This window comes from Pinus tabuliformis, chromosome 5_1 (assembly GCF_031772625.1).
Source record: "Pinus tabuliformis cultivar Carrire ecotype Pingquan chromosome 5_1, CPIR1, whole genome shotgun sequence".
Classification (NCBI taxonomy): domain Eukaryota; kingdom Viridiplantae; phylum Streptophyta; class Pinopsida; order Pinales; family Pinaceae; genus Pinus; species Pinus tabuliformis.
Genome location: NC_142305.1, coordinates 154,000,722 through 154,012,041, shown reverse-complemented (window position 1 = coordinate 154,012,041; position 11,320 = coordinate 154,000,722). Strand labels below are relative to the sequence as shown.

The 11,320-nt window shown below is 36.5% G+C and overlaps 1 pseudogene across 1 annotated transcript; it reads left to right on the top strand.

Moving 5' to 3' along the window:
* Positions 1-641: 641 nt before the first annotated feature.
* Positions 642-4,338, top strand: LOC149163891 (G-type lectin S-receptor-like serine/threonine-protein kinase At1g34300 pseudogene; annotated as a pseudogene). Its single transcript, XR_016260649.1, has 2 exons — positions 642-1,094; positions 1,350-4,338. The product of XR_016260649.1 is annotated as a G-type lectin S-receptor-like serine/threonine-protein kinase At1g34300 pseudogene (transcript).
* The last annotated feature ends 6,982 nt before the right edge of the window (positions 4,339-11,320 follow it).

Below are 11,320 nucleotides of genomic sequence, written 5' to 3'. Positions count from 1 at the left end.
AGGATTTTGTTATGGAGAAGTTTCATAAAAAGGTATGGGGAAAGGAGTTGGATAGAAAGAAGAAATATTACATTAAGAAATTCAACCCTACGTGTGATCTACAACAAAAAGAGTTCATTGGAGCTAGCATTTCGTGGAGGGCAAAGGTTCTTATTGCTCAATTAAGGACCAACTCACATCAACTTCGGTGTAAACCAGGACGTGGAAAATGCCTAAAGAAGCTTGGGAAGAACTAGCGTGTACATTCTGCATGTCTGGGGGTGTGGAATCGGAAAAGCATTTCATTTTGGAATGTGATGCATTCAAAGACATAAGAGAAAGTTATGAGAACATGTTAGCATCAGTTTCTTGGCATTATCTTTTTAGTGAGGGGATTGTTGGAAGGTTGGGCCAGCTCATCATCAATTTGAATCAAAAAAAGATTGAATTACAAAAAACCAAAAATAGGGAACTAATGGTCTCATAGACTATTTTAAGTTAGTAGACCTTAAAATATCATTTCATTTTATTTCAACAACATATGTAAAAATAAGATAAATAAGATAAGAACTGCAACGTATGGACATTAAAAGCCTGTACAATTTTGAATTGGACTTTTCAATTTCACGGATGTTAAATGCTGTACACTTTCACTGTCTAAAACCCTGTGCGTGGCCAAGGGAAAACCTGTGAGTGGCCAAGGTAAAAGCAATAATTCAAGGCCATAATTTATCGCTGTGCTCCACACCACACGGCGTAGGGAATCTTTGATTTTTTGCAGCGCAATGGACGCTTATGATTCAGTCACCAGTCAGCACATCCGATCCAGAAGAATTATTGTATGTGGCACACCAATTTCCTTTATAAAAAGAAATAAATAGCCATATATCTGCTCACAGAAGAAGGTTCAGGATGGTTAGGCAGATTGGTTCTTGATTTTGATCTGGGGTTGGCTTAGGTTTGGAATTTGTTTATAAGATTCCCTAGGGAATCCATATATCTGGTTAATGGAAGTAGAGTTAGGCATGTTGGATTTTGATTTTGATTTGGCTAAGGGTTTGTTTATTGGTCAATCCAAGAGCAGCCATATATCTTGTTACAGAAGGGTTAGCCAGGTTGGGTTTTACTTTTGTGTTGGAGTTGGCTAAGCTTAGAATTAAATAGAATTTGCTTATCACAGACACCCACAAGTTTTCTGAGCTATCTGTTAAGGTTGGACAGACACCCCTGTTATCTGTTACATGGTTGCACTGTTCAAAACTCGAATAAGAGTGTAGAGATTTTGAACTAGCTAATCTATTATATGTATCTTAAACAAACAAACACGTTCTTACCTTGCTCTGTTGGTTATCTGTTACCTGGTTGCGCAGTTAAATGATTATTACAGTTGTTTATTGGTTACCTGTTACTTCGATGCAGTGCAGAGATTAGCATGGCCTCGCTCTATATTTATTAGGCTCCCATGTTCTAATTGTGGCTGACGGTTCACCAATTACCTGTTTCACTGTTTATAATCAAGGCAAGAGTGTAACATAATTATGTTAACCCAAATATCTGTAATATATATTATTTTTATTATTCAATGTATGGTTGCTGTACATGGAGCAGTGGAGCCAGGGTCCAGCCTTAAGCCTTCCTTCTCAGGGCAACAAAAGTTTTGGAAATCCCCAAATGGCAACTTCAACTTTGGATTTCACCCTGTTGGGAATGATGGGTTACATGTTCTGGGCATTTCAATTAATGACACTATGGTGTGGACTGCAGGGGAGAATGGTGGTATCAGAGTGGCTGACAAAGCTTCCTTTGATTTCCAGATTGATGGCAACCTCGTTTTGCGCAGTGGACTCAATACCACGCTGTGGCAAACCAATACTGCGAACCAAAGCGTATCGTCTGCGGTCATGCAGGACGATGGCAATTTTGTAGTGAAGAATAGCACTTCCAACAGCGTTTGGGAGAGCTTTGCCAATCCTACTGATACCCTCTTGTTGAATCAAAGTTTCCATGTGGGACAGAACCTGCGCATGTATGATTATTCATTGACTCTGGAGCGCAGTGGGAATTTCACATTGAAATGGAAGAACAACATCACATACTGGAATCAGGGTTCCCCTAATGGCTCCAGAGCACTTTTGAGCAGTCAAGGGATTCTTACACTCTCCAATTCTTCTGGAAATAAGGTCTGGATGGCATACAGCAGCGATTACACTGATGCTTCGATCACATTGCGAAGGATCAAGCTCGAATCAGATGGGAATTTGAGGTCCTATGGGTGGGTTAAAAGCTCCAGAACATGGCAATTGGGCTGGAGCGCAGTAGAAGACCAATGCAAAGTGTATGGGTGGTGTGGGAACTATGGAGTGTGTGCTCACAATGACACAGCCTCGTACTGCACATGTCCATCTGCAGATTTCGCTCCCAAAGATCCCAGGGATTCGACACAAGGGTGCAGGAGAGTGCAGGACATTGAAGGGTGTAGTAACCAGAGCATGGCTGTATTGAACAATACTGAATTCTTCTCGTATCCTCCAGAATCAGAGTCAAAATCAGAGATATACAATTTGGGCATAACAGATTGTTGGCAGAACTGCCTCAGGAATCCTCTCTGTTTTGCATCTACACTCATGGCGGATGGTTCTGGCACTTGCCGTATGAAGACTGAGAATTTCTTAAGTGCCTATCAATCTGCGGCCATTCCAAGCACATCTTATGTAAAGGTATGTGGTCAAGGTCGTCCTCTGGCACCGCCACCCCCTGCAATTATGTTCTTGGAGTCAACCAAAGAATCTGCCATTCGAATTGTAGGGGCAGTTGTGGGACCTATTATTGCCTTGATTACTATAGAGATATGCATCTGGTTTATTTTCTGTAAAAATAATCCGAGGGTTAGATTTGGGCAGTTACCATCTCAATATACGCTTCTTGAATATGCCTCGGGGTCTCCAGTTCAGTTTTCCTACAAGCAGCTTCAGCACTCAACCAAGAATTTTATGGAAACGTTGGGCTCAGGAGGGTTTGGAACGGTGTACAAGGGAGAATTGCCCAACAAAACAATAGTCGCAGTAAAGCAGCTGGAAGGGATTGAACAAGGGGAGAGGCAATTCCGTATGGAGGTGTCAAACATCAGCAGTACTCATCACTTGAACTTGGTTAGGCTAATCGGATTTTGCTCAGAAGGCCGCCATAGATTACTGGTTTATGAATTCATGAAAAATTCTTCTCTGGACACATTCCTGTTTTCTTCTTCAGAGCAATCCAGGATGCTAGATTGGGATAAGCGGTTCGGTATAGCCCTTGGAACTGCAAGGGGCATCGCCTACTTGCATGAAGAGTGCAGAGATTGCAATCTTCACTGCGATATTAAACCTGAGAACATACTCCTAGATGATAATTTCAGTGCAAAGGTTTCTGACTTTGGACTCTCCAGGCTCATCAATCACAAAGGTCATCGCAAGCGTGCATTGACTAGTGTTAGGGGCACCAGAGGATACTTGGCTCCAGAGTGTCTTGCCAATTTACCCATCACTACCAAGTCTGATGTTTTTAGTTATGGCATGGTTTTGCTGGAGATCATAAGCGGTAAAAGGAATTTTGATACCTTGACATCAAGGAGAAAGAAATTCTCACTGTGGGCGTTTGAGGAATTTGAAAGTGGAAACTTCCTAAACATTACAGATGAAAAACTTGGTAGAAATATGAATATTGATGAGGTACACAGGGCAGTTCAAGTTAGCTTTTGGTGTCTCCAGGAGCACCCCTCACAGCGGCCAACAATGGGGAAAGTTGTCCAGATGCTGGAGGGGGTTTTTCCTATTGACAAACCACCTGCTCCTAAATCTTTGGAAACCTTTGAAAGCAGTACCAGCGGCAGTACTAGCGAAATGGCAATCTCAGTGCTTGCAACACCCTGCCATCCAGTTTCTTCTATCTCCTCTGTGAATGCCACTTTGTCATCAGATGTGAATGCCACTCTGTCATCAGATCTCTGATAAAAATCCGGAACAGAGACTCTCCAGCCACAATTAGCCATGTTCTCCCGACCAGTTAAGTTGTATGACAAGACAGGTTCTATCTTCATTCCTGTCCAGTCTGATCAATAGAAGGATCACCATAACTTGGTTTCAGCTTAAAATTCAGGGGAAAGGAATTATTTTGCGAGTGTCAAAAGTGATATTATTTACAAATTTAAAATGATACTCGCTGCTATGCAATTTTCTTTTAGTCTGAAAGTTGCAACTATGGATCAAATTTGAAGGAAGATCCTCACTGTTGTGCTATCTTCAATTTATTATTTTTATATAATGTGGGATTACAGTTTCTAAAAATTGATAATATATATAAATATAAATATTTTAATTTTGAGTTTGACTAGTTTTTTTGGGTGGTGGTGGTGTGGTGGTATATTTTGTTATTATTTTTATAATTAGTGTAATTTTTTTTACATAATGGAAAATCTATCATAATTTAGTTGTCAAATCAGCAGCGAGGATAACCATCTCTAGTTGCTAACCGACCACGAATGCACGCTGACTCATCACCATTAACCATCTCTAGTTGCTAACAAATGCACGCCGACTCATCACCCTTATTCAAGGAAACCCACACCACCTGGAATAACCTGCTGGTAGTCCGTAAGGGGCAGGTTTTCACTCCTACAAGATGCCTCTTGGTCTTGGGCCGTTAACATGTGCTCTTACCCAAGCAGAAATAGTTTTAGGGAATTCCCCAGGCCCTAATTAATGTAAATTTATTTCAACTTTAAATTCTTAAAAGATCAAATATATATATATTTTTTTAGAGTATAAATTTGAAAAAAATACTCTATATATCTAAAAATTTAACTTTTGATTACTTATTAAATTAGAGATTAAAATAAAATTATACTGATTTACACCACCTATATTACTATAAAATTATATTTTCCCTAAATCCCAATTTTAATTAAAGATTAAAATAGAATTACACTAATTTACACCACCTATTTTACTATAAAATTCTCTTTTTCCCTAAATTCCAATTTTCCTTATGGATTTCAGAAAGCAATTGCATTATTATTGGTTTAGATTTTGATAACCAATTGAATTATTATTTTTCCTGAATCCCGATTTTAATTATGGATTTTATAGCATTGTCATTTCTTCAAATTTTGATAACCAGTTGCATTATTTTTTAAATAAACTAATAATAAATTGCGTATATTTTTTATTTATGGAATGAATTGTATGATACATTTCAATTAATTACTGATTTTAGAAATCAGTTGCGTTACCATTGGTTTAGATTTTGATAACCAGTTGCATTATTTTTTAAATAAATTAATAAAAAGTTGTGCATATGTTTGATTATGATATATTTCAATTTTCCCTTTTCATTGTGGGCAGCTTTTGAGTTGGTATACATTTTGATAGCCAGTTGCATTATTTTTTAAATAAATTAATAATAAGTTGTACATATGTTTGATTATGATATTCAATTTTCCCGTTTTTTGTTGGCAGCTTTTGAGCCCCGTTTTGTGTGAGATCAAATACTTTAAACTGTATTTTTATAAAATATTTTGTCAAACAAAAAGTTTTAAACTTATTATTTAATCACTTTTTTTTTTGGCATTGACAAGGGGCAGCCTCGTGGCTCGCAACTAGTGTTGCACGGGGTTGACTCGTGTTGCACGGGGTCGATTTTGACCACTAACTTTATAACCACTAGGAGTTGGGTCCGCCTCTCTCTATAGAGCTGGGTTAGTCCAGATGAATTGAACTCGTGACCTTCAGTACAGAGCCCGTCTTTCTAACGAACTTCACGGTAGTGTGATTACCAACTCGCCTACCCGGTGAAGCTCTATTATTTAATCCTTTCATTTTAACCGTTTTATTTCTTTTCTACATGAGCACATTATTATTTATGCAAATTTTCTTTCCCCTCGTAAATTTCATATCTTTTATATTATAACATGACTTTAACATCCCATTTTATTATTTTATTATTTAATCATTTAGTTTTAATTCCTTTATACATGAGCACATTATTATTTATACAACATTTTTCCCCTCGCAAATTTCATATCTTTTATATTGTTATATTTCACATGACTTTAACATCACATTTTATTCTTTTAAACTGCACATTTTATTATTTTATTATTTAATCATTTAAAGGTTACCATACTTTATAGGAAAGAGACATATTAGCGAATTATTATTTATACAAATTCTCTTTCTTTTTACAAATTCCATATCTTCTATGTTATGATATTTCACATGACTTAGAATGTGGGAGCACCCACATCACAACAATTGTAGAGGAGGCATCGACTATATGGCTCTGATGAGCTTTTAGAGACTAAGCCATTATCATTCGACAAAGCTATAGAGCAACCAATATGGATTGATGCTATGGTAGAGGACTATGATTCCATTGTCAGAAACAATGTTTGGGAAGTGGTCCCAAGACCAACAGACAAATCAATGGTTGGTTCGAGATGGCTTTACAATGTAAAGAATGCAGCAAACAAAAGCATAGAGAAACACAAAGCCATATTTGTGGCCAAGAAGTTCTCTAAGGTTGATGGAGTTAACTATGAGGAGAACTTTGCTTCAGTAGCAAGGTACTCACCCATCAAGTCAATTCTCGCACTATTAGCGCAGATGAGGTGGAAGATTCACTAGATGGATGTGAAGACAACATTCCTCAATGGAGTTATTAAGGAGGAGGTGTATATTGAGCAACTAGAGGGGTTTGAAACCTTTGACAAAGAGTCACATGTGTGCAAACTCAAGCGAGTGTCGTATGGACTCTAGTAAGCACCCCATGCTTGGTACACTGGGATCAATAGCTATCTCACTGGTTTGGACTTCACTAAAAGTGAAGCAGATGCAAACCTCTATCATATTTTGGTATATGGTAAATAATTTATCTTTGTTTTATATGTTGATGATTTGATCCTTACTGGTGATGAGAAGTTGATCAGATCTTGCAAGGAGGACCTTGCAAGAGAGTTCAAGATGAAGGACATGGGCCTCATGCACCACTTCCTTGGATTGCAAGTATGGAAAGGTGAGGGGGAGCTGTTTGCCTCTAAGGAAATTATGCCAACAAGATACTTCAGAGGTTCTGCATGGACAAGTGCAAACCCATGGAGACTCCTTTAGCAGGAAACTGGAGGAAAGAGGATGCTACTTCAGGTGAAGTAGTGGAGGCTACCATTTACAGGTAGCTTGTGGGTTCACTTATGTATTTCGTGAACACACGACCAACCATGTGTTATGCAGTTAACCATCTTAGTCAAGCAATGGTTAAGTCAACCAAATTGTATTGGAAGACAACAAAGCATGTGTTGAGATACCTCAGAGGCACTATTCAGTTTGGTCTTTGGTACAGACAGACAAAGGCAGTGAAGCTGCAAGGATTCACAAATGTAGATTAGGTGGGGAATCCATGAGACGAGAAGAAAACACAATGAGGAATTTTCAGTGTTCGGTCAACAATGGTTTCTTGGTACAACAGGAAGCAAAGATATGTGGCACTCAGCTCAACAGAAGTAGAGTACATGGTTGCAAGTCAAGCAACATGTGAGGCAATCTAGATGAGAAAGATTCTTGTTGGGCTATTTGGTCAGATGATGGTTCCTACTATGATTTAATGTGAAAATGAAAGTTGTATCAAACTCTATGAGAATCTTGTATTTCATGATCGATCCAAGCATATTGATATCTAGTATCACCATCTACGAGTTTGTGTTCGGGGGCAGTTTATGTTGTTGCAGTGCATTCCGACAGAGGAATAAGATGAGAATATTTTGACAAAGGCTTTGTCAAGAGGCAAATTCAAGTTCCATAGATGCAGGATAGGGTTGGTTGATGATCCCTTTCTTACTGAGTGAGAGTGTTGAAAATGCAACAAAAAAATTCAGTTTTGACTTTGCCTTGGTCAAACTAGATTAAACTTTGAATTTTTATTTCAGCAGAATACTTGGAGGTAGTTAACTAAGGTGACATGACTCTTGTCACTCAGTTAAATCAGTAAACTCAAGTTGGAGACACTTGAGTTCAGTTCTACATGATTGATTGCTAATTTGTAGCAATCTGTTTCAGTTAATTTGAGTTATTGTCAGTTTAACTAGTTCTAACTGTCAGAAGAACTAGTGGAGATCAAGTTGTGGAAGTGGAACTTCAATCGCACTCAATGATCAACCAATTAATTACCGATCAATAAACCCAAAATAATTGTTGCATGCAGAGAATTCAAGTTACCTAGTTGAGATGGAGATTCCAAGGTAGTGCACTATTAGTTGTAGCATATTCCCATGTGTACAGGTGGTCATGCAGTCAGAGATTGACCTAAGACTATTGCGCAATTCCTTGGTGTGAAATTCTTAAAATTTAGGGGCAATTTCCCAAGGTAACAACACAAGGAAATAGGATTTTGGGAAGGCTTGAAATTGATTGTGTCAAAGATAAGTGTTTGATTTGGGACTCTGATTGGATAGCCTTCCCAAATGTTGATGAAGTCATTTTTAGCCATCAACATTTTTGGCGCTAGAAGGAGGGCCACATTAAATTTTTTCTTTAAAAATTTTGTGTTTTAAAAGTTTTATCTTTGTACAATGGCTCCTTCTAAGCAACATCTTTGGAGTTGCTTCACTGGAATTCCACTTGCCACCACTCCACTAAAGGTAGTAAATCTCTTTTCAAAGACAAAATTCAACGGTAAGAAGAATGTTTCTGCTTTTGATCATGTCCTTCAATTCATTTTAAATTGTAATAGTTTTGATGTTGATGAAGGTGTAGTGTGTAGGGTTTCTCTCACTTTGACAGGCTTAGCCAAAGATTGGTGTAAATCATCACCATTTGCGTCCATTCACACTTGGGACGAGTTTGTAAAATTTTTCCTACATGCTTTTCAAGATTATGACTACAAAAAGGTATGCGATCAACTTGAGGAACTTAATTGATTTGAAGGTGAGTCATTGGACGCTTTCCTTATTAGATTTAAATAAGTTTGTTTCCAATTTCAACTTGAAGATTTTCCTCCCGAGTTTCAACTACCAAGTTGGTTTAGAGAAATAGTTTCTCTTCCTTGCATTCTAAATCCATACAAAACAATTTCAAGCTTTAATGAGTCTTCTTCGACTTCTATTAACATGACTGAAAATTCACATTTGGAGGATGTGCATGCCAATAATGATGAAATCGTTTTAGCCATGTATGATAAATTCCTACAAATGGTGCATACTTCCTATAACGTTAATGAGCACTGTGATGCTCTCTCTCATGTTAATAATTCACAACCACAAATCTTGAAAGAATTGGACAATCAACTTCAAGAAGATGTCGACAACATGATTAAATAATCAGCTATCAATAGATCTAAAAGTCAATCAGAAACAAAATCAGAAAATCAGCAAACACAAACACAACTCGAAGATTCCAATAAAGGTCATTTTGCCACAAAATCTTCTTAATTTCTCATGTTTATCAATGACAAAATCTAAGGAAACCAAGCATAAATCTTCAAGAAAGTATGATCAGCCACATAAATGATTATGAAGTTGAAATTTGCATTGGAGAAAATGCACAAGAGTTTGCAAATAGAGAGATTTTCAGGTTTACTTCTTCTAATTCTTATTTCTCTCTTTATCTTGATCTTTTTGTTGATAGCAATAAATTTCCTCTTTACATAGATAATATTTTAGAGAATAGAGGAGATGACATAAATGTTACCAATTAGTTTTAATCAAGGCAAAGAGACATTTAATGATCATTATTTTAACAATGTTGAAAATGTGCTCCTTTTTTTTTCTTGTTCTGATACATCTTATGGAAATGATGGGAATACTGATCAAACTGATCAAGTCATTTATGATGATTATTTAGAGTTGGAGTATAATGAGTCATCTCAGTCCTTATCAATTCATTACACTCTTGATAATTCTTGTGTGTTTCAAAATGAAGTTTCTCCTTTTACTGACATTCCTATTGAAGGGATTCATTTTGAAATTCCTTCAAATCATAATGAATTTTCCATCCCGTTTATGATTTTGTTAGTCTTCAAGTTCCCACTCCTAGTCATAATCTTGAAACTCTTCCTCATTCACAAGTTTATGTCAGTAATTGTTCCAATTGAATTATTATGGCTAATTCTTGTGAAGAGAAAATCACCTCAAATGAGCCCCAATTGTGCTATAACATTAGCTATAAAACTAATGTGGATAATGATTTGATTTTGTTGTTTTTGATTCATTTTTAATGGTTATTTTCAGATATGTTTTCTTCTTTCATTTTGCAATTCTTGGATATCCTATGCTGGCATATTGAGCAATTAAGTCTCCCATACTAGTCAAGTGCATTTCCCAAGTGTGGAATGAAATTCAAAGCATTAGTCATGAACAACAAGAGCTTTTGATCTTCCAATTTCATTTGATGTTAATCTCTTATCAACTCGTTTTTCCTTTTAGAATACATATTCCACATGAATTAATACTTGTGAGTACATCAATACAATATGACCAACCATCTAATCCAATTAATGATCTTTTGAATTCTTCACTAATGTTCCATCCGTACTTTCAAGACCCAATTGAAAGTTGCTTGAAAGACTCAATTCAACATAATATTGCTAATATTATGTCTTATGTACATAGCACTAATGATTGCTCGACCTCTCTTTCATTTGACCTCTTCCAATCTCTACCAAATATTCATCGATATTTTATGACCCAATAGTGATTTGGTTGGAGGAAAATCTTTAAAAGAGGGTGATTATACATAAGCTTCGTTTTGTAAATATGTTAGCAACATATATACATGTTGCATTCAGAGTTATTTTTGTTATCTTAATTATATCCATACTTTTATTACTGATTTTGATGTGTACATACATGTAGAAAATAAAGTGCTTGAATGGTTATACTAGAAGTATGACTATACCTAGTCATATTTTCCCTCATACAATTAGATTAGGATTAGAAATAGGATAGTTTTAATTTAGAATGTTTTTTCTTTTCTTTTTATTCTAAGAATGCAGGTAGAAGAATAAAGCGAGCAACTAACCTTTTCCTAGTCACAAACATGTTTAGGGAGATATTTCCTTTCTCATCAGAAATTTTATTTTTAGGCTTTGTATAAGTGTTTTGCTCTATATTTATTTTTCTTTGCAAATTTACAAGATGAATCATGATGATATTTCACTTTTTGTTGCAGCTGAAATAAAGTGCTCGGCTCCTGTTTTTTTTTTATTTTCCGTGGACCTTTAACTTCTCAAGTTTCAAATGATCAATCAACGAAAGGGCTTGAAAGCAAAGGAAAACCACAAAGGAATCTTGCAGTAGTTGTAAAAACACTCTTTT